At 42.5% G+C, this 26,766-nt stretch overlaps 1 protein-coding gene across 9 annotated transcripts in view; it reads left to right on the top strand.

Annotated features, from left to right (window-relative positions):
• Positions 1–26,766, top strand: part of Fhod3 (formin homology 2 domain containing 3) — a 425,688-nt gene that overhangs the window by 25,351 nt on the left and 373,571 nt on the right. The gene's annotated exons all lie outside the window — the stretch shown is intronic.

Raw genomic sequence — 26,766 nt, 5'->3', positions numbered from 1 at the left:
TTACCTGTAAAATCTTGCCTCCTCACAATATTTCTGTGAGGTGGTTGATAATATTGTCCCCTGGTAAGGAAGAAGTTGCAGAGAGGTTAAGTAATTTGGGTAAGGTCCCGTAGCTGGTGAATGGCAGCTCTGGGGACTGACCCAAGCCTTCCCTCTGTACCACCACCATGTTGGCTCCTGCAACTATTTTTCAACAGGTATTTGAGTCTCCTGGAAGGTCTGTGGGTCTTGGTGGAAGTGGGGGTGGTCCATGAGTTTTGCAGTTGGGAAAGTACTGTCTTCTGTCAGGGATTGACAAACGTTTTCTATAAAAGGCTGAGGCTAAGTACTTGGGGCTTGGTAGGCCATCCAGTCTCTGTTGCAGTGACTCAGTGCTGCCCTGGTAGCATGGAAGCATCACAGCCAATACTTCACTATCGTGTGTGTGTGTGTCTGTGTTCACCCAACACTTTATTTATAGAGAGAGATGATAGGTCAGATTTGGCCCATGAGCCACAGTGTGCTGACTCCTGTTCAGTTCATGCTGTCTTTGTTCTCAGGCCCCACACCCCTAGGTACTCCTACCTTTCTGTTAAAGACTTCACTCTGTAGTCTTGGAAGCTTTCCCCTTTATCCGTTCATTGTCAAAGATGCCACATGCTGAGCGCTGCGGATAAAGCAGTGGCCAGAGTGAAATTCCTGACCTCATGGAACTAGCATTCTGGTGGGAGATGGATGGGAGTATGTCAGGTGGTGAGCGGTAAGAAGAATGGGACAAAGAGGTGCTTTTCTACATGGGGTGGTGGAGGAGGAACTCTAAGGAGGGCACTGGAACAGTGTCTACAGGCAGGAGGAGAGTAAACCTCATGCCTGTCAGAGTGAAGTACATTCCTGGGAAGAGACCATATGTGCCAAGGTCCTGAGGTAGGAGTGTGCTTGGCAGGGTTGAGGATCAGGCAGGAGTCCAGAGTGACTGGAGTAAAGGGTAGAGTGGAGGGGGAGAAGCAGACTGAGAAGGGGAGGTTCATGTAGGGCCTTGTAGTCACTGCAGGGCTTTACAGTGGCAGCCACTGGAGGGGTTTTGAGTAGCGGTGTTATGATTTGGCATATAACACAGGATTCCTCTGGTTTCCAGGAATTCCTCTGGTTACCATCTACATGGGATTGCCCAGGGAGTGAGACAGGTTGGAGAAGGTTGGAGATTGCTGTCTTCTCTTGCCCCTTGGTCCTCTGCCCCTGTTGACTTCACACATTGAGGTGTTTCCCTGAAACCACTTTAGTAGCTTCATTCCTAGTCTGTTACCTATGGGGCCACCAGGGAATCCAGGGCCCAGTTCCAGCTGCGTTGCTCCCCTCTGCCGTGCCTGAACAGCCTGTAGCAGAATTTGCGGGCACCTCTGTCTCATGCATGCTGCCCTTTCTGCCCTACCAAGCGACGGCTCACTGTTCACCCTCGCTCGGCCTGTGAGCACAACAGCGGAGTGCAGTAGTTCTCATTACTTGTCCTGGGTCTTTGTGGTTCTTCCTCTTGGAATCCACTCCCTTCCCCAACATTATGTAATAATATGCAGCCACCGTGCTAAAGATTTAGAAAGATTCTAGAGTGAGGCCAATCACTGTATTGCAGACTCACCTCTTTCTATAATTTTCCCTCAAGATGATGACAAGGTATTGGAGATCTGATCTCAGCCATGCTGTGGCCCTCGGTGGTGGGTGGCTTGTGTGATGGGTGTGGGTAGTGCAGGGCATGGTGGTACTGGGGAGATGAAGAAAGAGGGAGTAGATGGGTCTTTTTACCTTTTGATGGAGGAAAATTGTATTGAAGAAAGGATGAAGCCAGCTTGCAGTGTGGTCCTGCCCAGGGGTGAGCAGCCTCCCATGCTACGTACAGATGTCTTGGAGATACCTTGCCGTCCCAACAGGAGAGGGAATTCCAGGGTACTGCTGGGCCACCACTGTCAGCCTGGGACTTAGGAAGGGTCAATAGTTTTTACTTGCATATATCAAGTCTGATCAACTGATAATACCTGCCTTCAGGTCAGGTCTCTGAAGAAAGAAAGACTTGACTGAATACTCACATCTGCCAGGGAGTACATGGGGCCAAGTATTTGCAATTCTTGTCTAGGAGGGTGTTTCCAACTCAGAGAGCTGCCCCTACTGAGTTCAGAGTTCTTGGCACTCCTTATATACCCATAGGTAATTATGCTGTGTGAACCACATACCCACCAAGTTAGATCTGGCTTGAAATTTACCAACTCAACTGCAAACTAGCCAAATCTTTAAAAAATGGGGTTAGGCAAAAGCCATAGTTTATTTTTATTTTTATTTTTTGGTGTGTGTGTGTGTGAGTGTATGTGTGTGTGTGATTTTTTTTGTGTGTGCTTTTGTGCTTTCTGAACATTGTTGTTTCTGTGTTCTGCATCATGAAGTGAATTACACAGAAGCTTCTAGAGAAGTAAAAACAAAACATCTGCGAGAAAAAATATCCAAAGTAGCATGAGATTTTTTTCATCAAAAGGAAAGCGATGTTTGTGAATGTATTTTGAGCATTGTCAAGTGCTCTATAAATGTAAGGACTTATTATTGTGCTTCGCTTGAGGAAAACCAGCTTGGCCATAATGTTAACAATTACAGAACAGACTTGCCTTCTTACCGTTCCTTCCTACAATTAAGTTTCTCCTCTTGGAAAGTAAAGAGAAACACTGGGATGGGCTTTGCCTATCCTGGGTGAGTCCTGGCTGGGGAGGGCAGGCTGAAGACCTGGAAACGTGGCTTGACGGGCGGAACCACCATTGATGTGGTTGCCGGCTCCTCCAAGTAGGGATCCAGCCTCTGAAAAGTTGTCTGTTGCTTCCTGGGCTTGACATGGATGAATTGACATCTGGACACACACGTGGGGAAGCCAAACTAGTAACTGAAAATGACTTTGCCTGCTGGACCGCCTGCTGTTTATGGTCACCCTCTCCTCCTGCTGCAAGGCCTCCTATGGATACCACATCAAGGTCAGGGGTGTCTTGCTCAAGGAAGCTTCAGAGCCATATCTCTTTCCATTCCAGCCAGAGGGTGCTCAGTACCCAGCTGACAAGTACATGAGTGAATGAGAATGGAATCAGGGAGGTGGCACAGGGCATCACAGGCCAGGGACTGAGCATGCTCACTTAAAAGTGGCCACCTTTGCCCCCCCCATTTTTTTTTGAGAGGAGACGTTCCTACTGTTTCCTGACCTCTTCTTCTGACCCATAAGTTCTGATGACATCCAGATCCCACATGCTTCTGGGTACTAATCTCATTGTATGGTTTTGCTTTTTCTTATTTCATCCAAAGAGGCGTATACCCAAATATTTCCCATTTTCTTTTGCCAATAGGTGAAACATTATAAACAATAAGGTGTAATTTCCCCAGCTGGCTCATTGGAAACAGACTAGGAAATATTCATTGTTAGTAAGTGTTTAAAAAGTATTCAAAAATATTCAAGAGGGGCGCTTACATTACTGTACTTGGCTTCTCTGTCCTTAAATGACACCTCAAATTACATTAGAAGTTAGTTACTATGATTTATATGGACCCCTTGTTCTTTGGAGAACAGAGCTTGCTGGTCGGGATATTCCATAACTGCAGGGCTTCTGTGGAGTGAGAGTTGGGGCTGTTCTGCTTTAGTAATCTGGATCCCACCAGGAGAGAGAAACCATGCAGTGATTTAAACAGGGGGAGTTTAACATGAAGAATCATTAAATTATGATAAAGGAGTAATTATAGGATCAAAGAAAAATCTTTACATTTCTGCAGGGTAGGGCTGAGGGTACCTAAGGAAGGAAAGTTGGAAAAGGTTCAGGCTTGCTGGAGAAGGAACAGTGGAGCACTCTGGATGGCAGAAGAGTTTGCTGGTTTAGCCAATCTGTAGTCATGGTGCAAATAGGAAGCAACCTCCAGATTTTAGATGGGGTGGGGAGTGCAACTGGTGCTGGTGTGGTTGTTCAGGGGGGTGGGTCACTGGTGTAGGCAGAAGGTCGGGCAGGAGGCCTGGATGTACTGTGATGTCTGTGGGAAGCCAGGTGTGCATACCTTGAGGGCTGCGGGAAGGTGGTTGCTTTGCTGAGCAGGGGTGGTGAGTTTGCTGGAGATGGCATGTTCTGGACGTCCTCCCACCCTTTCCCCACCAGCTCCTCTCTCCTGAACTGTGCTCTCCAGCCAGCACTTTCTGCTGAGGCTTAACATTATGCTTATTGTGAAGGAGAAATGCCTGAATGACCTCTTTCCAGAATTACAGAGCATGTATTGAAGGGTGAATTTGGAGCTGAGAGGCAATCTGTTGCTAACTGGCATACTCGAGTTGCCCTTCCTTGCAGCATGCAGGGCCCCAGATGTCTGTGAGGAAGTAGACTGCCCCCCACAGCTTTGCCGCGGGCAGCTGGGTCAGCTAAGGACAGAGGCCTAGATGGGGGATCAGGATCCTCTTTCACAGTCTTGCCAACAGCTCAAGGAGGAAGGAACAGAGCTGGAGCAGTACAGTACTCCTGCTGGAGATGTGACTTCAGGACTTAAACTTGACCGACTGTGTTTTGGGCAGTGGAAATTCTGATGGCTCACTGAATGTGCCTCTCTCTCCCACTCTCTTCAAGTCATCTGTAGGCACAAAATGCTTGGAAGATGTGTGTCTCCACAGTCTTGGACTGCTGCTCTGTTCAGTCCAGGAGTACCTGGGAAGAATGTTTCCTTATCAGTGCACATCAGGCGAGAGAGCGGCTTCTGCACCATTGCTGTGACCTCTGTGGCCCAGGTTGGGGTGGGCTGGCATGACCATAGAGCTAAGGTGGCTGCCAGGTTTTATTTCCTTAGTATCCTTCTGCATGGGTCCCAGCCTTGGAGACTCTGACTTAATTGATCTGGAGCAGAGATCTGGCATCATTATTCTTTAATTTTTTTTGGGGGGTAGGTAGGTACCAGAGATTGAACTCAGGAACACTCAGTCACTAAGCCACATCCCCAGGCCTATTTTGTATTTTTATTTAGAGACAGGGTCTCACTGAGTTGCTTGGTACCTCACTTTTGCTGAGGCTTGGCATTGAACTAACAATCCTCCTGCCTCAGCCTCCTGAGCCACTGGGATTACTGGCACATGCCACCATGCCTGGTGTCATTACTCTTTAATAGCACTCTAGCCCCTGACATGTGGTTTTAAAGTGAAGCCAAGGTCAAGAAGCTTGGTTTGAGCCCATCTCTGTCCCTGGAGTGGGCCACTTAGTGCATTTCTCTGTTTGTTTGTATTGCTCATTGATGGTGGCTATGAACATTTTGAAAGCAGAGATTGTTTTCTTCTCACATCGGTGCCCCCCGCATCCTTGGTGAATAGCAGCTGCTCCATAACTTCCACCATTCTGATCAGGTAGGGTTTCCTGGAGCAGTGGAGGTGATTGTGCTGCCAGGTGTATCCCAGAATCAGCTCGGACTGTCATCAAACTGTCATCAAACATCCCTCTCTCTTATTTATCCAGAAAATCTGGGATGGGACTTGTCTCCACCGGGAGGTCTGACTTGCTAGACTTTATCAGGGATTCTCACTTGGCAAGGGAGGGAGTGAGAAAAATGAGTCTTGGGGAAGATGGCTCCGGGGACAAGACAACTGACCTGGCTGCCTTGGTCCTGGAATCTGGACCTGCTGACATGTAGGGTTGGTTGTCTGTCAATTCTGATTGAGGAGTTTGTTTACAAACAGAAAACATTTCTTGTAGTTCTCACTTAATTCTGTGGGAAGGATTCAGCTACGGTTGAGCCAGTCCAGAGGATGTGCAGCTCTGTCTCCTCATTTTTGCTTGGCGGGATCTAACACGAGCTATCAGGGTCACTTTCAAACGTGAATGACACAATCCATTTGTTCTCCCTGTAGTGGGATGGGGTGGAGGTGGGGGGAGTCCTCTGTCTGACCACAGTTCTCAAAGTATGGTCCCTGGACTAGCAGCTTCAGCATCACCTGGGCAAAGTGAAAAAAAAAAAAATTTTTTTTTTTTTTTTTAACACTTCTCTCTCTTATTTATCCAGAAAGTGTGGGCTGGGGCTTGGAACTGTTTTGTATGAATGTCTTCAGAAATTATCCAGGCTTAAATTTGAGAACTACTGCTCAGTCCAGTCATCAAACTGAATGGGACACAGTGCATCGCAGCCTAGTTGTACTTTCTTTTTCTTTTTCTAACCTCCTAGGCTTTTCCTTATCCTTCTTTCTTCATTTGTACTTTAAAATAATTTTTTTTAGTTATAGTTGGACATAATATCTTTATTTAATTAATTCTTATTTTTTTAATGTGGTGCTGAGGATCAAACCCAGTGCCTCAAATGTTCTAAGCAAGCACTCTACCACTGAGCCATGACCCCAGCCCATCCATGTGTACTTTAAACAAATTTTTCATTTGTTCTTTTTAGTTATATAGGTTAGTGGAGTCTATTCTGACATATTTATCCAAACATGGAGTATATCTTCTTTTTTTAAAAATATTTATTTTTTAGTTTTAGGCGGACACAATATCTTTATTTTACTTTTACGTAGTGCTGAGAATCGAACCCAGGGCCTCACACATGCTAGGTGAGTGCGCTCCACTTGAGCCACATCCCCAGCCTAGTATATCTTATTCTAATTAGGATCCCAGGATCCCAGTTCCATGTGTATTTTTTGTATGCTCCAGTGCTGGTGATCTTGCTCTATGACCTCCACCACATGTGTCCTCAAACATCAGCATCACTCAGGGCTTCTAAGAAATATGAAATCCTGATCCTGCTCCACCTGCTGAATCAGAATCTCCATTCCATTGTAGATAATTACTACAGATAACCAGGAGGCACTGGTTAAACCACTCTGATTTAAAAAAAAAAAAGTTTTAATAAAACTTATCTATCAGGGAATACAGACAAAGCCCAAGAAGCTAAGGCACTCAAGTTCAGGAGCAGTAGCTTGTGCCTTAGCCTTTCCCGGGAGCAGGCTCTCTGGTGTCACCATCGATGTACCTAGCCCACCTTTGTCCTAGTAGGAGCCATATTCAGATGACCTGCTTTTGAGACAGAAACCATGCTTCTTTCTTGCATGTGTCTTGCATACAGCAGGTATTTAATAACTGTGCAAGGATTTCAAGGATTCTGTATTATGTAAGGTTATCGTTGCCTTTCTGGAAGTTGGAGTCCCCAGTATGGAAATGAGGCAAGTCAAGGATGTTTTTGGCTGAACTTTTCATGGCCATAAATCTTAGTGCAGTTACCAGAGTGTCTCAGTCTGGAACCTCTGAGTGACAGTGAAGCTCAGGGAAAGACGATTACATGCAGCTCTCATTCATAGCCAAGATTGCTCTGTACCAGGAAACCTATTTTCTGACCTACTGCAAAATCTCTAATTAATGGATTTAGGTTTTACTAGAATGAGAATGTGAATGAGACAGGGTATGAGAGAGAAGGAATTGTCCTGGATGCCATTTTGGCTCAGAGATAAGGGACTAATTTAATTAATCCCTTGGAGTGCCCTGGCAGCTGGTGAGAGGCGTTCTGACGCATTCCAGAAGCCACCTTCAGTCCAGCACCCCTGGCTCCATGCCTGTCTTTCAGTAGGTGTGCCTGAGGCCTGTCTCCATTCTCCCTGGCCTTAGGAGCAACTGCAGATCATCAGGGCCTGGTCTGGGCTTGTGGATGCACATGGGAGTCTCCTAGAACACTTGTCACCGTGGAGTCATAAACTCAAGGTTTTAGACCTGTCCAGCATTTCTCAGCTCTGCCTCCATAATCCAGCTTTGTAAGAGAGATTTCCTAATTAATAAGGGTCAGGGTCAGCTCCTTGAGGACCCTGATATGGATGCTGCTGTCACATCCCTGTTAGATTCCACAGCAACCCGAGGCTGAAAGTTATCAAAGGTCAGATTCTCCAGACTCTTAAATAGCTGTTCCTGGACGCTAAGGGTGCAGAAACTTGGATGTTCTTGTGCTTCTGCCAGTCTCTGTTACTAGACAGCAAATGTTCTGAGCGGTAGGTACAGGGGAACTAAAGTGTGAACAGTTCTAGCCCATTTGAGCATTACCTTCACTCAGGGTGCATGAGGACATGTGGGGATGCTGGGTGCTGGTGTTATGGGGAACCTTGCGGGGAGGACAGGATTTAGGACATGTGCCCCCATCAGACATATCTGGAGCTACAGCATTAGCCAGAGCATTTCTCATTAACATCTGGGAATGATTACCCTCTGCCTAAAACCCAACCACCCAGCAGCTGTAAAAAGCTCCAAGTTTAGCTAAATGAAAGCAACGGAGGAGCAGCTGTGCTCACATGCACTCCTCCTTAGAGATGGCAGGTGCAAACTGCTTTCCAGAAACACCCCAACAAATCCCTTCACTTTGGGTGCTGAACCGGAAAGGCACCAAGTCCAGTCCTGTCACAAACATGCAGTGCCCTGTCTGTGATTGAAGCCACTTGCACAGTTTCTGGGACCTGAAGAAAATTTTGGTTTTGGCTTAAGTCAACATCGTAGCATGTGTTTTAGCTGCAAAGAGTCTCTCGATTTTAATAAGATCCTGCCTGAGAGTGGATCTGAATCTCACAGAGGATGGTTGAAAAATTCAAAATTTCACAGCAGATTCTCATTCACCAGAAAACATGCTGTGTTTAAAATGGTCATTGATTCCGAAAACTCAATCCTCAGCAATCTTAGATTGAAAGTTATTTTTTGTGTCAAAGGTCAGATTCTCCAGACTCTCAAATGAGCTAACTCAGAACATTCCTAGGGTCATGGATTGATAATTTTTACTTGGCTACAGAAGTGCATCTCATGCTCAGTGAATGTGACCTCTAAATGCTCCAGACCTGCTTATGTGTTAGCCCTGCTCACAGTGGCTTTGTAACACGGATGACCCCACAAGAGGCATTCACTTTTTCTCTCCAAATATGTCTCAGAAATGAATTAAAGATGGCAAATTTTTTAAGGGGAGTATTTATTTGAGATGTATGGCATTACAAATGGGAGTGTTTCACTTTTGCTGTCCCACAGGTGTGGCAGGGTATCAGGCATCCCACGATGGGGCTATTTGCTGTGAATTGAGACACATGGAAAGGAGGGGAGGCAGCAGATGCTGATGTAGGCATCTGGGGCTCTGAGGATCTTAAGACTGCAGGAATCTCAGCGAGCTGCTACAAGAAGAGGTGTTTTGTTGAGAGATTCCCACTGATCACCAAACCAGGGCTGTCTGGTCAGATAGTTAATGAATGACTAAGGGAATAGAGTAAAAGACACTGCTGGCTTTGAAATTATTTGGTTATTCAGAAGGTGTTAGGTAGAGTGATTCTTGTTGTGTATAGCTGAAAGTAAATGAAGAGATTGCACAATCATGCATGGTTGAAGGAAAAACAGCTTTTGAATCCCCTGAGCCAGTGTCATAGCACACGAGCCAGTGGGCAGGTGTCCAGGAGACTTGGATAGTGTGCATTCAGATGGAAGGGTGTGTGCTACTCAGCCTGGCCTCTCTGGGCCTGGAAAGGAAGGCCTAGGATTTCTGGATCTTCCCATTCTTCAAGAGAAGCTTGCAACCTGGATTTTTATGTACAGTCTCTCTAGTTTTAACTATTAACAATTAACCATACAGGCCAAACTGGGCATGGCAGGGAACTTCCCGTTTGTACCAGATGTCTGCCAGTTTCCTCCGTTTTACAGCTGGGATGAGCTGGCATGGGGTCCTGCCTCTAGCTTGGCTCTGTGGCTTGTTTTCTTTTCTTCTTCCAGGGCTGTTTTCTGGGGATGCTCTGAATGACTCGTGTTCTCAGGGTTTTCCTGGCTAGCAGGCAGCTCACCCTTTGGAATTCTTGAAAGCTTTCCCTAGAAGTCCACAGTGGCAGCCAGCTGGACTTCCTCTGAGGTGTGGCTTCTGCTCCTGGGCCCTTGGGTCATGGATGCCAGGTGGAGCTGGCATCTTGGCCTGTTTGTGTTTTATCCTAGGATCTCAGGGCATCTTTGCTGGGTTTTTCGGCTAAGACCCTGAGATGTACTTACTCAGCATGAAGAATCCCACCTGGAGAGCTGGGGACTAGGGGAAGAGGGACAAGTTCTGAAGAGATGAGGGCCCTTGAAGTTCTGCTCTTGCTTTTCTTCTTTCTCTCCCCTGAGGAAGTTGAAGTGGTATCTCTGGCCTTCTCTCTCAGAGTAAGGGCTTCAAGTTCCTGTGTCATATTACCTTGGAGTGATGAGAAGTATGTGGCATCCTGGGAGCCACCTGCATAGACCCACAGAATTGGGATATTGGGGTGTGTCCCAGGAATCTGCATTTTAAGCATACCCCTGGAGGCCACTGTGCACACAGAAGTTTGAGAACCACTGATGAGGGATGGCAGAGGTCCTGGCATCAGGGTCTTGTGATTTCAAGTCATGTTCCACAAGCCTGCCATGCAGGAATGTGAGTGGATCCCAGGAACCCACATCAACTGGTTGGCTCTGGCCCACAGCCCCAAACCCAGCAGCCAGTGTTAAGTGGTAGCCCATGACCAATGTCCTGGGTGTGTAACCAGAGCAGTTGCACAGGGCCCCACACTCAGAAGGGAACCTACACTTGGGGTTTAGTACTCTGTGGCCACAGTCTCAAAATTCCTTTTATTTTAAAATTTGTGTCTTTTAAGCCATTGAGGTTTGATGAGACAATGAAACTGTTATTGACACTTGGCACCTGTGCTCATGTGCAGCTGGGCCTGTCTCTGCTTTCTACCTCCCTGTGACACCGTCCCATGCCTTCTGCCCATGGGAGCTTGGGTGCAGGCATAGCGAAGGTTAGGGTTGGGCATGTATTCTGTGTGTTGAGTGGTGGGGTTGGGGTTGTAGGTACCGTGATTCTCTATGTACACTTACTGAGTGTCTCTGTGCCTCACAAACTGCAGTAGTAAATAGCAGATTTAAAAAAATCCAGCAGTACTGGTAGAAGGAGGGACTGCTGATGAAAGGAGAAAGGTTTTTTTTTTTTTTCTTTTTGAACACGAAATCCTACATTTTCAGTTGACATTACAAATGATGTAGCTGGTCTGAGTGATGCTGTATATAAATCCTGTTCTTGCTGGGTCTGTCTTACTGGTGGCTCACATCCATGAAATAATGTCACCCTTACTTAGGTCTTTTTCTTATTTCAGCAGGTCTTTGATCTAATGATAATATGCAAAGCGTTCCATGTGTTTTCAAGTTTCTTTATGGTATACAATTTAGTATGTTTCTTCTGATGAATGTGAATAACAGGAATTTAATAATGCCATAAAATATTAAAAGTTCCTGGTGAATTTTGTGCAAGAGTTTTAGGATTTAAAAACTGGGGGGAATCAGTGAGGGCTGTCATATTTGCATGGTTTCTCGAACCACAAAGCATTCCGTGTATAGCGCAGTCTAGCTGTGAGTGGTTCACATTGCCTCACCTTGTCAATCAAAGCAAGCAGGGTACACTGGGGACTCGGTGTGTGCTCAGTCAATGTCTGCAGAAGAGCAGGGTATGAGGATTGGAGTGTGCGTGTCTTGGCAAAGCTTTTTATTGTTTAAAGGGATAAGCAGCTGACAGCACTAGGCCTACTTATTTCCTTGTGGAAATCTCCATAGTCTGTGTCTCACTTCACCTCTCAGCAGCGTTTTCAGTTGTCCATGTTCCAGTGGAAAGACTCTCTTCCTTGGCTTGGAGGACAGGCTTCTCTTAGTTGCTCTGTGGGCCCCCCGGCTGCTGCTTTTCTTTGTCCTCATCTTTCAATGCTGGAATTTCTGGGGGCTTGCTCCTCTGCCTTTTTTTCTTCTTCATTCTGTGTTTTGTTGCCCAGTAGCTAAGAATATGGTCAAAGGAGTCTTTGTGTTTGCTACTAATTGTGATGATCTTAGGTAAGTCGTTTTGTCAAGATATAGGTTTCTGTGAGTTTATGCTCCACAGTTTTATACCAATTGAAGAGAAAAATAATCAATGGACATTCCTCATGAGCTTGTGCAACCATTCATGTTAATTTGTGTAAGTAAATAGTGTTTGTGGCTATTGCAAGGTAGATGTTTGGGCATCTGCTTCTGGCTATTGTGAACTAGCTCATGGAAGACGAATCCTCTTACCCAGGACAACAGAAAAGCTAGCTAGAGGATGAAAAAATAGGATTGAAGGCTCTGAAAGCTACCAAAACATCCAAGAATGATCAGGCCAAGATGTCAGAGAGAAAGGAGACTCAGTGAAGTCACTCTCCCTGGGTGGGACACACTCAATTCACTTTCACCTCCCATTTACCAGTTCACCAGTGACAGACGCAATCATAAAGAGGCTGAGAAGTTAAGCAATGCTAACAGCAGTTTCATAGTACTGGGGAGAAGAAAATGGAGATCAGGGTTCATTAAGGTAGAGGAATCCTAATCCTAGGCATTCAGTTGGGGCCCTGAGAAGTTACATCCAAGAAGTAAGGACTAGTGTAGTGAACAAAGACTAGGCTGTACAAAGATTGAACCCCAGTTCTAAATGAGTTCAGGTCTTGATTTGGGTTCAGATAATCTACTTCTGTGGCTTCCCAGAAGATAAGGAAAATACTCACTGGAGGAAGACTTCATCCAGTGTCTTTCAACATTTTCATAAATTACGATTAAGTTTAACAAAACTTTATCTAGTATGTCTATAAATGTGACCAAGAGAAAGAGCAAGATAGAGGAGAGATAGAGAGAGAGAGAGAGGAGAGAGAGAGAGAGAGAGAGAGAGAGAGAGAGAGAGAGAGAGGTGGTGGTGGGAGGTGCTGTATTTATACTTAAAGAAACTGTCAGACTGTCTTCCAAAGTGGCCGCATCATTTTATCATTTTATATTCCCATCAGGATGTGTGGTGGTTCCAGTTTCTCCAGAGCCTTGCCAATTCCTGTTGTTTGCCTTTTTTGTAATGTCCATCCTAATGAATGTGAAGTTGTATTTCATTGCTTGATTTGCATTTCCCTGATAGCTCTTGACTTTGAGCATATTTTTTATGCAGTTATTGGTCATGTGTTTTTTTTCCCCCTTTGGAGAAATGGCTATTCAAATCTTTGCCCAGTTTTAAATTGGGGTATTTGCCTTTTTGTTGTTCCTTTGTAAGCATTTCTTGTATATTCTAGTTTAAGTCCCTTATCAGATATGTAATTTATAGAAATCTCCTACTGAATGGGTTGTGTTTCTTTTTCTTTTTTTGATGGTACCTTTTTTGAAGCACAGAAGTTTTTAATCTCAATGAAGTAAAATTTACCTATTTTATTTTGTTGTGTACTTTTGGTGTCATATCACCTTTACTTTGAAGGACATTTTTGATGGTGGATACAGAATTAGAGATGAGCAGCTATTTTCTGGGAGTACTCTTAAACTACTATTCCACTATCTTTTAGCTAACATCATTTTAGTAGAAACATCAACTGCTAGTCTTACTATATTGCTCCTTTGAAGATAATCTATTTTTCTCTGGCTGCATTTTCTCTGTTTTCTTTATCTTTAATTTTTATTAGTTTTGCTATAATGCATACACATGTGGTTTACTGTGTAGTTGTCCTGCCTAGCACTTCTTGAACTTATTAATTGATATAATTTGTTGGCTTTAGAATATTTTGACCATTACCTTTTCAAATATTGCTTCTGTCCATTTTCTTTCTTCTCTCATTGTTGTACTTCAATTCATGTATTTTAGACCCATGGCCAATATGCTTCTTAGGCTCTCTACTACATTTCCCATTTTCTGCTCCTCATGAGTTGGTCTTATTATCATCTTCTGATCTATATTCCATATCATTAGTTCTCCCTTCACCTGTGTCTATTTTTCTGTTGAGCCATTTATTCCATTTTTAATTTTCATATTTCTCATCTCCACAATTTTTCTTGAATATTATATGTTTGTGTTTTGCTTTGTTAAATTTCCCTGTCTTGCTTTTTTTCTTGAATGCATTTTGTTAAAGTTGTTTCGTAGATTATATCCTTTAACTTTAGTATCTGAACCACCTATAGTGAATGAAATATCAGTAGTGATATAGCACTAATGAGGCTCAAAGACACAATTCTAAGTGAGAGAAGCTGGTCATGGAAGAATATACACCATATGATTCCATTTATATGAAATGTGCTAGAATAAGTGAATCTATAGACACTGAAAGTAGATTAGGATTTCCAGGGGCCATAGTGTAGTGTGTATGTGTGTGTGTGTGTGTGTGTGTGTGTGTGTGTGTGAGAGAGAGAGAGAGAGAGAGAAAGAGAGGGGGGGAGAGAAGGAGGGGGAGGAGAGGAGCAGGGATTAGGGGAAATAAATGAATGAATATGATAAAACCTGCTAATGTATATGCAGTTTCTTTTTCAGGTAGTGAAAATATTCTAAAGTTGATATGGTGACAGATGAACAACTCTCTGAATATAAGCCAGAGAATTATTATTCTAAGTAGATAAATCATGTTATGAATATTATATCTTAATAAATCTGTTACCCCCCAAATAGAGGTGAAATAAAGATGCTTTTAGAAAACAGACACTGAGAAATTTTGTTTTCAGCAGACTCTCAATAAAAAATACTGGAGAGTTCTTGAGGTGGAAGGAAATTTTTGTAGATAGAGGCACACAAGTGCAGGAAGGAATGAAATGCAATGATTAACTGTGTGGATGAATTTTAATGAATATTGGCAGCTCGAGGTATATGATTTCATGGGGTTTAAAATACATTTCTTAATATCTCAAAAAGTATCAACCATATTAAAATAGTGTAGTGCTCTTAAATTGTCTTGGTAGTCATAACACTAATTTATAATAGTTTTGCTGAGTCAGGAATGTATGCTATTATCTATAGGCTGAGTTACTAAAAGAATTAATAAAGAGAATGGGTAACTAGGAAAAAATAGAATAATATAAAGGAATCATAGAATAATAAAGAATAGTAGATTAAACCAAATGTGGCAATAAAAAGGAAACTAGAACATGCAGATCAAATGTGAAACATGTACATTTGAACCTAAACATCAGCAATAATTTATGACAAGCTTTTATTAAAAAAAAACAGATTGAGTTAAAAAAAGAAAAACTTTTATTCTACTAGCAAGAGACATCTTAAATATATGGCCAATGATGTAAGTAAAAACTAGAAGATAAAACTATGTGACACTAAACAAAAAAAAGTGGTATGGTTGTATTAGTAGCAGATAATGTAATGTAGTGGTTAAGGAGGAAATCTCATAGTGCTTAAAGAGCCAGGGCACTAGAAAATATTTCTCTGCAGTTAATAAATAGCCAAAACAAATCAAATATTGAAAGAAATAGGAGGAAAAACAGAAAAAAAACTCAGTTATAGTGGGAGATTAGTGGATCTCTTTGCATAATAAGCAGATAAACAGCAGTAAGCATAGAGAAGACTCAAGCATCCTGTTGAAGATGTATCCTTTTCATTTATTGGGACAAAAAATAAATCTCAGGAAGTTTCAAAGAATTGAAATCATATAGTCTATTTTCTGACCACAGTGACATTCAGCTAGAAACCTACAATAAAGATACTAGATATTGAAATGCCTAGATATTTGGAAATGATGCAGTATACTTCTAAATAATCCTTGGTTCAAAGAATAAGTCCCATTGGAATTTAGAAAAACATTTTGAGCAAAATAAATGAAAATATGGCATATCAGATCTTGTAGGTTGTAGCTAAAATCTATGTAGAAGAACACTGTAGGATCAAATGCACTTATAGTTTTCCCTCCATGTTTGTGGGGATTAGTTTCAGGACCCCTTCCCCAACTATACCCAAATCCATGGATACTCCAGTCCCTTATGTAATAACATGGGGTAGTCATTGCCTGTAAGCTATGAACATCCTTTTGTATACTTTAAATCTTCTCTAGATGACTTACACTATATGATACAATAGAAATACAATGTAAATAGTTGTTATACTGTATTATTTAGGTAATAAGGATAAGAAAAATGTCTGTACATGTTTCCTACCTACACAGTTTATTTTCTGAATATTTTTCATTCATGTTTGGTTGAGTCCGTGGGTGCTGAACTGGCAGATATGGAGAGCCAAATGTAATTGAAAAGAAAAACTGAAAATCTTAAGATTTTAGAGTTTAGGGAAAAAAAGATCCCACTAAGAATGTAAGAGAACATTATATGTAGAAGACTGTTTCAACAAAGAACAGAAATGAATGAGATAGAAATCAAACTTGCAATAGAGGAAAGGCAATGTCATCAAGAGTTGGTTCTTTGAAAAGATAAGCAAAATCAATAAAAAGCCTCTGTTAAGTCGTGAGAGAAAACAAACAAACACAAAACAAAACAACAAAAAAAAAAGGAATCATGAATCACCAAACTCAGGTTTGAATATGGGGAACCACTATAACCCCTCAAGACATGAGGGGCTTGTGCAGGCTCAACAATGCACTGGTGGATTCCAACTGCAACATTTTTTTTTTTTTTTGATACCCGGGATTGAACTCAGGGACACTCAACCACTGAGCCACACCCCCAGCCCTATTTTGTATTTTATTTAGAGACAGGGTCCCACTGAGTTGCTTACTGCCTCACTTTTGCTGAGGCTGGCTTTGCATTTGTGATCCTCCTGCCTCCTGCCTCCGCCTCCTGAGCTGTAGTGGTTCCAGGTGTGTGCCATTGTGCCCAGCACAGCCATCACATTTTTATTCACACTCAAACCCTGAAACAGCTCCACTTGTTTTAGATATAACATGTCAAAAACAAAACTCCCAATTTATCCTATCTCCCTGACACCAGATAGCTTTTTTAAAAAAATTTATTTATTTATTTTTATTGTACTAGTGATTGAACTCAGGGGTGCTTAACCACTGAGTCACATCTCCAGCTCTTTTAATGTTTCATTTTGAGACAGGGTCTCACTAAGTTGCTGAGGCTGTCCTTGAGCTTGTGATCCTCCTGCCTCAGCCTCCTGAGTCTCTGGGATTGTAGGCGTATGCCACTGCACCCAGCCCAAATAGCTTTTTGTTTAGTGTTTGCCATGTTGATAAATGGTACCAGCACTTATTAATTTGCTTCAGCAAGAAACTCAGTATTTTGGGTCTCTGGTGGATCCTTCCACATCCCCTCACTCCACAGGCCTCTGGTTTTTCCTTCTTCCCTCCCCTTTTACCTTCTATCCCCCTTCTCCCTTACCTTCTCTCCATTTCTAATACTTCTACTGTTTTCCAAGCCACCTTCAAATTGACTGATTCCAGCAATGGTGACTACATGTATCTCTACGTTTTCATCTGCATGCCACAGAGCTGGTCCTGCACACATCCGCTTATAGCTCTTCTCTTGAGTCAAGTCTAAGCTCAGCTGTGGCCAGGAGCCTTCTGAGAGCCCTTGGCTTGCATTCATTTGGTGCCTTGACTACTCAGACTCCTGTGGCAAGACTTTTGCATCACTGTGTTTCAGTCCCCAGGATGAAAACAAGAACCAAAGCCACAAAGGTGACTCACTCGCTGTGCTTCTTAGTTTCCTGAACTCCAACTGGCTGCTGGGTGATCCTCCTGCCCACAGTCCTGAGAGCTCCCTGAGACCTGGCCTGTCTTACTTACAGTCACAGCCTAGCACAGAACATAGGAAGGGACTATTAACCTAAATAAGTGAATAGATGAAGAATAATGGATAATAATAATCCTGAAACAGTGTTGACACTATTTTTCACTTGAATAATGTGATACAGAAAATGAGAAAAGGTACCTATAGACATAAATATGTTCTAGCTTTTTCAAATAAAAAATGTATTTTTGGTAATTTGTGTATTTGATATGAAAGCATTCAAAATAATTCAGATATTTACCTACTTACCAGGTATCACTCTAAATTTAAGCTCTTAATGAGAGACACTTGCCTTTGTGTTTCTGCAGAACTTGGCAGAAGCTCTTGCTGTTGATTGGTGAGCTAACCATGTTCAGAGTTATGGTCTGGAAACTACCTAAATCAATTTCAGGACATTGCTAGTCTTACTTAGGTTGGTGGTCACAAATAGCATAACTTATCAAAGGTTTCTGAGGAAGTAAAATCCAACCACTTTCAAAGAATATGTACTCACATTATTTAATCACCGTATGTGTTGGATAAGTATAAGTGTCCTTATAATTTGTCCTAAAACATTTTTTAAAGTCCCTGTGTGATATTTATTCTGAAGAGCCTAAATAGGTCTCTAGGATTGTAGAAGGGCAGTGGGATTGTTGAGGTTAGTTGACAGGACTTATTTTCTTCTGATACCATGTAAATCAGTCTTTTGGTCTTTTCTCTTAAGAAAACTGACCAGGAAACTTGTATTTCTAAAGTTAGTTACATCTCTGTAGGAAACTAATATTTTTAAATGATGAAATGCATCATATTGTTACCCCTTGGAATCCATGGGGGATTGGTTTCAAGACCTCTGTGGAAACCCAGATCTGTGGATGTTCAAGTTCCTTAAATAAAATGGCATAGTATTTTCATGTAACCTACACCCATCCTCCTGTATAGTTTGTTATTTCTAAGTTGCCAAATACAATGTAAATGCTGTGCAAATTCTTATACTGTATTTTTAAGGGAATAATGACAAGAAAAAAGTCCGACATGTTCAGTACAGATGTAATTTTTTCTGATTATTTTTACTTCACAATTATTTTAATTTGTGTATGTGGAACCCATGGCTATGGAGGGCCATCTGCACATACTAATGAATATATGTGAGAGGTATGCATATTCTGAAGGATATTGAAATGAATAACATGTCCTTACTGTCCATTTTAGGACAGTGTGTGAGTCTTCCAACTTGTCCCTCTGCTGTGGTTATTATAGGGAGCCATTGCCCATAAAAGCCTAAATGATCAAACATGTGTTGTGTTGGTTTTAAGAATTACAAAAGGGACATGTGATTCTGCCTGTTGGAAAGCTCTCTTTCTCAACTTCTTTTGTTTGTTGTCTAAGTCTAGTTTCTTGTCTCTCTTGTGTTTAGAAGGAACCACAAAATTTAGGAAAGCCACAAGCTTCATGGGTGCCTAGCAGCAGAAGTACCATTTGAGGGAGGAAATGGACATAGCTATTCTGCAGATGACCAACTGATACATGTTGACTGCTTTGGTGCCACTCTTCGACGGGGATGAGTTTGGGTTGGGATGCTCAGGGGGCTGACAGTAAGCTTATTTTTGGAGAGAGCCAGGGCTCACAGCAATGCTTCATTTCTGAGCCACGAGTGGGCTGATTTGTGGGAATGGGACGAGTGCAATATGAGAGGCCTAGGTTTGCAGTTGCTTGAAATTCTTAACAATTCTACTTTTCAATTTTCAGTTTGCAAGTGGAGTAAGGTGGAACATGTTCTGGGGTCTTGGAGCCTCAATTCACTTGATTTCTCTTCCTGCTGCCTCCTCATACTAGAAGGGGATCTCAGCTCACTGTTCCTTTATTTCCTATTTGGTTTTCCCCTTCTTGCTTTTACCCAGTGTCTGCTCCTATCCTCTGCCTCTAGCAGGGAATTTGGGCTTTGGGGGAGTCTGGGTTAAGTGTGTGTGCTCGTTGGCATCTCAGGGCTAGGCATGTGCTGCCCATCTCTGCCTTGAGATGGCTGTGTCATGGTGTATTCATTAGGCAACTTATGGAGGCCAGTCAGTCACCTACCACCCATCCAGACACGGAGCACTCCAAGGGTGAAAGTTGCCTTGCCCATCTGCCTTCAGCTGTAATGACAACTCACAGGAAAGAGGTGACTGACTTAAAGTAACAATCGTGAAGTGTCTTATAAGCCTATGGGTCTCTGGGGCATTTGGTTTAGGCTAGTTTGATTTCTGCTGGGCTCCCTCCTGTCTCTGTTATCAGCTGGTGGGTCCTCTGTAGGCTTGGAGATCCAGGTTGGCTTCCCTCAATTGGTAGAGTTTCAAGAGCAACCAGAGAGGGCAACCCCAGTGAGCAAGTGCCCTGCACACACCTGCTTTGTCATGTTTACTACCACTCCACTGGGCAAAGCAGGACCTAGGCCAGCCCAGACTGCAGGAGTGGAGGAAGAATCTGCCTGTCAAGTTGCAAAATCACCTGGGAAGGGTGTGGATGCAGGGATGGGGGGATGAATCAAATGACACAGGCAAGTGACGTTGATTTGTGCTTTTCTTTAGACTTAGTTTTTCTTTTTAAAATTGGCATCTATTTTTCTACTTCTGAATTACTACCAACATTACTTTAAAGGGTAACCTTCAGGGACTGGGGCTGTCGCTGAGTAGCAGAGTGCTTGCCTAGTACATATGAGGCACTCTATCCTTAGCATCACATAAAAATAAACAAAATGAAGGCGTTCTGTCCACCTACCATTACAAAAAATAAAAAATAAATAAAAAAGGGTAGCCTTCATGTTTATTTATAGAGTGGTTCTGTAAAAATCTATTTAGGGGTTACACAGAAATTTTATTGCCTAGACTAGGATTACTGTAGACCTGCTGCCAGAACCCAGATAATTATTAAACTGCCCCAGTAACACTCCACTTCACTGGCTTAAGGAAGGGAAAGAATATATAAATCGAGACGTGACATCAGCCTTGTTTTAGATGTTTGGGGTTTTTCTGGGATGGTGAGCCAGCCAGATTTTTTTGAGTGCACTCTCTTTGTAGGAACAGTCAAAAGAACCCCAGAGGGACTTTGTATAGCCTCTCTACAAGGAGCAGAGGGCTCTTTCTCTGTCTCTAGAGAATGAGGGTTCATTTATATGGTGTGTTTTGACCCTGGGGGAGTGGCACAGAATGCAGCCTATCTGGAAGGACCTTATTGTGGATCTGGGACTGACTCCCTCCCGAGCAGCCCACCCCCTGCCAGAATCCTGGCCATAGGTTGACAGCCCGCAACCTGATCTGAAGTCTCCCTGCTGCGCCACTGTCACTACCCCTAAATTCCCTAATCGCCACCCTTCTATAATAGCCCTGTAATGCTATCTTCCCACATGGCTCCCTGCTTTGTCTTATGTCCTGAAGTGCCCGACAATGTCCTGGCCACCAAACCTACAGCCAAGAAAGGAGTGCAGGGGACATGCTGCCAGGGGATCAGGGTTGACATGAAAATTGTCGGAGTCAGGAAATTCCAGGGCCCTTAAGTCATCCGGGAAGATATTTGACATGAGAGGCCAAGGGAAGGGATCAGGTTGCTCCCTGTAAGCAGGAATTGAGGTCAGGGATTGGGCTGGCAGGGAAGTGTTGGAGTCCTTCACTCTGTAGGGAAATTTGGATATTTCTGCCTAAATCTTTATAATAATGTGATTGGAATTAACCCCAGTCGCTGCCCATTGTTTTGGAAGTTTATAACATTAGCTATCACTAACAAGATTGAAGAATTTCCTTTAGGGTACTTATCAATTTGTTTATTCAAATGATAACCGAAGCTGACCCTTGTCATCTCCCAAATATCTAGGGGGTTTTACTCTTTCAGTGTGTCAGTCCATCGGAAAAACCCTTTATTCTTGCTCCTTGGCTCATGTGATGGTTTAAATATTAATCTCACATGTCTGGGTGCAAGACTAAGGCAGGGCCTGCGTTGTGGAATGGCTTGGGCAGTGTGTGCTGACTTGTTTGGCATCCTCACAGTGCACCTGTGCTGTTAGGATCCCCTTTGGGCAGTTGCGTCTCATTTCTCTAAGGGCAGCTGATGTCTGATTATTTTCCCCTTCCCCACATGTGCTTCCTGGGGAACTCAGACACACATAGTCATCTTTTCTTTTTCATTTGAGGGACTCACTAACACAAATGGGGACGGATGTGCCCACCCATTAATTATGGGATTGGGGTGGTGACTTCTGGCTCAGGAAGTAATGGTGGTTTTCCTCCTGGAAGGGGGACTTGGGCAGTTGTATGGAAGATATTTGGGTCTCTCATAATTATAGCGACAGGAATACAATTGAGGAAGAACATCCATACATTTGGACAGTTGATTTAAATGGCACTTAATTCTGTGTTTTATTTGTATGTCATACTTACTCAATGAAACCGTCTTTTTGGGGGGCTGGGATTGTAGCTCAAGGTATAGCATTTGCCTTGCATGCCTGAGGTACTTATTAATTTAATTTATTAAAATAAATTAATAAAATAAAGATATTGTGTCCATCTACAGCATATATATAATTTTTTAAGGAAAAAAAGAGAAACCGTCTTTTTGAGAGAAGGAAGTGTTTCTGTGTTCCTGGGTACCCTGCCTGTGTCTGGCACATAATTGGGTCAGAATAGGGCTGTGGTGGTGGTTGATGATGTTCGGAATGTGAGGAGAGGAATGGTGAGAATGGGCAGTTAGGCTAAGCGTGGTGTGTGTGTGGGGGTCCTGTGTCAGAAGGCTCGGGAAATTGTATGATTTCCTGTTGTGATTTGGGGACAGCCTGGAGCACATTTAGATAGATGCCTGGCAGGCCAGGAGATGTCAGGAAGATGGGATAGTCACTTTTGGTTGATGGGAGTAAAATTAGAGAGTGCAGGATGGAGACGATATGCTAAACAGCCCGCAATGCCATTAAGGACAGGACTATATCTGTGGCCATCAGTGCACCCCTGCTTATGCCCCAGCTGAGGCTATGGGTACAGGGGTTAGGTGGGAATGGAGGGGACTGAAATCCTAAGCTAAGGAACCTTAGCCCTTGTCTCCACTGAGAAACAGGGAGGGATATGAGACATATGCCCTGGCCCTGGCCTGGATAGCTTCTGAGCACTCACTGTTAAAGTCTCAGGAGTTTTATGAGTCAATTGTTAAACACAGTTATTATTAAAAAATTGAGTAACAGAAACTTATAATTGAATAAAAAGATTTAAAAATGAAGGTAGTAAGTATTCAAAACACGTCACTTTCTAATCATCTGATTGCTGATCTCTGCTCCTGAGGGAGGGTACTTCTCACATAGTTGTGGGAGAAAGACTGTATTGGTGAGTTTTTGTGTATCAGTGACCCCTGTTGGTATTTGAAACAGACTGGTGGGAGCATTTAGCCATGTCCCTGCATGCTTTCTGCTCCAGGGTAGCACTTCCTCTCGTTCTTGGTTCTCTCCCTGGGCTGAGTGTGGACCACGACTTCAGCATGACTCAGACTCTTTTGAGGAGAAGCAAAGACTCTTGATCCAAAAGCTCCTTTCTCTGGACTCAGATGTTTCCAGGGGTGGAGGCAAAAATAAATTGTTATGGCTTAAAGGGCTTTCATTATGCCATCTGCTAGGCTGCTGATTCTATGTGGGATTAAGCATAAGTAAAAATGTTGACACTGCCAACAGAACTAAGTAAGCTTTATTAGTTAATACCAGCTGTAGAAGTTAAAAGAAAGAACAAGTTTCCAATGACTACAACTATACTAATGGCTGTGTGTGTTAACAAAAGTCCAGTTCTTAATGGAATTTTCCACCTAGGGATGATAAATTCTTACTTCAGTTCACTGGTGACCCTTGGCTAAAGGGGTGTCTTCTGCGGGACACTTCCTGTTGGCTGTTGCCATAGACCAGGGAGGGCACTCTCTTCTGTCTTTTTTTTGTTGTTGCTGTTGTTGTTACTGGGGATCTAATCTATGGGCACTTTATCACCCCCAGCCCTTTTCATTTTATTTTTTTAAATTTTATTTTTGTATTTTTTGGTACTTGAGATTGAACCAGGGGCACTTAACCGCTGAACCACATCCCCAGCCCTTTTTGTATTTTATTTAGAGACAGGGTCTCACTGAGTTGCTCAGGGTAATAATAAGTTGCTGAGGCTGGCTTTGAACTCGAAATCCTCCTGCCTCAGCCTCCTGAGCTGCTGGGATGACAGGTGTGTACCACTGTGTGGGCTCCTTTTTATTTTTTATTTCAAGACAGGTCTCACTGAGTTGCTGAGGGTCTTGCTGTGTGACTGAGGCTGGCATCATACTTGTGATCCTCCTGTGTCAGCCTCCCAAATCCCTGGGATTGCAGGTGTGTGACACTGCAGCCAGTTCCCCTGTCTTTTCCCCAAACCCTGGCTACACCTCTGACACCACCATAAATGGAGTTTGCCATTTTGATTTCCGTGTTTAAATGCCTTCATAAATCAGATGGTACATTGATGAAGTGCCACTCAGGAAGGTTGAATACACCCATATGCCTTTGGTTTGTTATTAGAGAAATAAGACAAGTGAATAAAATAGGATTAACCTTCAAATGATTTAACTAGGTATTTCTCACAAATACTAAAGAACAAATTCCTTTCATTCTGTTGAGGGATGTCAGCGTTAAGGAAGTGTGGTGTCTCTAGCAAGAATTGTTACAGATGCCAGTTCTGAATAAGCTGACATTCTAGATTTAACATGTTGAGGGTGTTGAGCAAAGCTTTCCCATCATAAGAGACTAATTCCTTGTTTGAAGTCTCACTTAGAGTGGCTTAGAGGCATTTATCTAGATGTTTTAAAGCAGCCACATATTTGTCTTCCCTTTTCCTCAATCTCCTATCATTTTGGCTGAGTCTTAACTCACTAACTAGATGAATAACAACAAGCCACTCTTACAACCTAAGAAACCAAAGGTGAAGTTATATGTTTGGATTTCTTCATAATGTTAATCTCATTCTTCTTTGTTAAAATGATTTTTTTTCTATATTTTGAAGTGCAATCATTCTAAATGTAACAAAATCCCTTTTTCTAATACTTGGAATTGAACCCAGGACTGCTCTACCACTGAGATACATTCCCAGCCCTTTTAATTTTATTTGGAGACAACATCTCACCAAGTTGCCAATATTAGCCTTGAACTTGTGATCTTCCTGCCTCAGCCACTGGAGTAGATGGGATTACAGTTGTGCACCACTGCACCCAGCAACAACCTGATATTCTTAATAACTTATCACAGTAAAGGTTTATTTCTTGATCTTGTCACAACCCAGGCTGGGTCACCGGAAGCTGGGCAGCTCCTCTCTTCTATGCACTGATGCAGGAACACAAGCTCCATTCATCTGGGGCTCTTTCGTTTTCTGGGGTTTGGTGTCTTCCTCTTTTTCCTCCGTGTCTGGCTACAGGCAAGAGTAGAAAGGTGCAGGGGTGTTATGGCAAGGCTTCTTGGGGACTTTCTTCACTTTCACCCACATTCTATTGTTTGTACTTCGTCTGTGACCAGAGCTCAACTATAAGGCTTGGATATGTAGCATTTGTGCCCAAGAAGAAAAGAGAATGGGGTTGGTAAACATGTGGCCTTGCCTTGGTCACATCAGAATGCCCAATGACACAGCTGCATGTTGGAGTGTGATGAGTTTTCAAGTCCCTTGAGGGTCTTGATCCATAGAGAAGATGTAGAGTACAGTGGCTCAGTGCATGACCTTGACCAGACTGCTAGTATCTAAATCCCAGCTCTACCATTTACCAGATCGTGACCCTGGGTGAGCAACTTAATATCTCTCTAGACCCAAGTTTCCTTATCTATAAAATGGGTTTAACAATAGAACAAAGAGTTCTTGTGAGAATCAAATGATTTACTGTGCCTATGTATTCAGAAGAGTTCCTGGAAGATAATTAATGTTAGTTGGTTAAATTTTAAAAAAAGAGACTAGTGACAAAGAGACCTAATTTCCTCTTGTGTGTGTTGTACTTTGGATATGTTGCCATTTGGATGGAACTGGTCTCTTTGAGTTCAACTGCAAAAATGTTTGTTGGATAACTATTATTTGCAGTGTGCCAGGTGTGACCATAGAATCTAAATAACTAGGCCTCTCACCAAGTCAAAAGAAACAGCATGTATTCCACACCAAATCTGCCTTTTAAACTTGGTGACTCTTAATCCATGGTTACACCAGCATCATGATCTTGGTCCCCACTGAGCAAATCCACAACTTTCTTTGTACCCTCTGAATGGAGAGTGGCAGATGTCTAGTGCCCAGAGGGCTATTTCTCCTGCCCTGTCTGTCTTTTGGGCCTGTCAATGCCAGTCCTTTAACAGACGCCTTGTCTGTCCACTTGGTACCTGGTTTGCTCCTGATCTATTTGCACTAGTGTATTACCTCTTCTAGTTAGGCTGCACAGTTCATCACGATGCTTGCTTTTATTTTTTATTTTTTTCTCTTTAAATGCAATTTTAATCCTTATTTTAAGCTAAGAATAATAGTTTAATGCAATAAGCTAAATTCACACAAAACCTGTATACTCTGAGCTACAAAAGTGGGTTTTGTAGCTACCTATGGTTTTAGTCAACCACACATTTCCACAAGTACTTACAAATATGTTTAAAAAATACTCTACCCCAAATGCTTATCCTGCCATTAGCTTATTAAACATTAGTAGTCATTCCTTCTACTAAAAGTAGATGATCGGGAAAATGAGTTCTAAAACTTAAAAAGTAACCTAAGTCCCAAAAGGTTTTAAATCAAAAAAATCTTTCAACATAGAAGCATCAAAATGAAACTTTAAGTTTCTAAAAAAAAAAAAAATCACTCTTTAGAAAATATTAAAACAAATTATCATTTAAGAACACATGAACTTTTTTACAAAACTTGTAGTTTCAAATATCATCTCCTTAACAGAAAAACCAGTTCACTATCTTTAATAACATCTCAGACCACTGTTGTCTAAAAACTTCAGAATATGTAAGGCATATGTCTCAGCTGTCATAGTCAAAATGACATTTAGATTTCACCTGTTAAACAGCTATAGTATAGCTTATAATGGCACAAGTATACCTACCACATAAATACTCCTTCATCCTTTAGATAGTCAAAAGTCAGAAGGAACTGCATAATTTGTAAGGTACTTTAACTTACATGTAGTCATTAAAACTCAGTAAGTAATTCAAGTATAGTCAGGTAAAGCCAGGCAATTCAAGGCTCAAGGATCACTCTAAAATGACAATGAAAATAAGAGCTGAAACTTTGTTTTTCCATCTTTCATTTACATG

The sequence above is a fragment of the Callospermophilus lateralis genome, chromosome 17 (assembly GCF_048772815.1).
Source record: "Callospermophilus lateralis isolate mCalLat2 chromosome 17, mCalLat2.hap1, whole genome shotgun sequence".
NCBI lineage: Eukaryota > Metazoa > Chordata > Mammalia > Rodentia > Sciuridae > Callospermophilus > Callospermophilus lateralis.
Note: the sequence above shows the minus strand (reverse complement) of the source record. Positions and strands in the feature narration are given on the sequence as shown.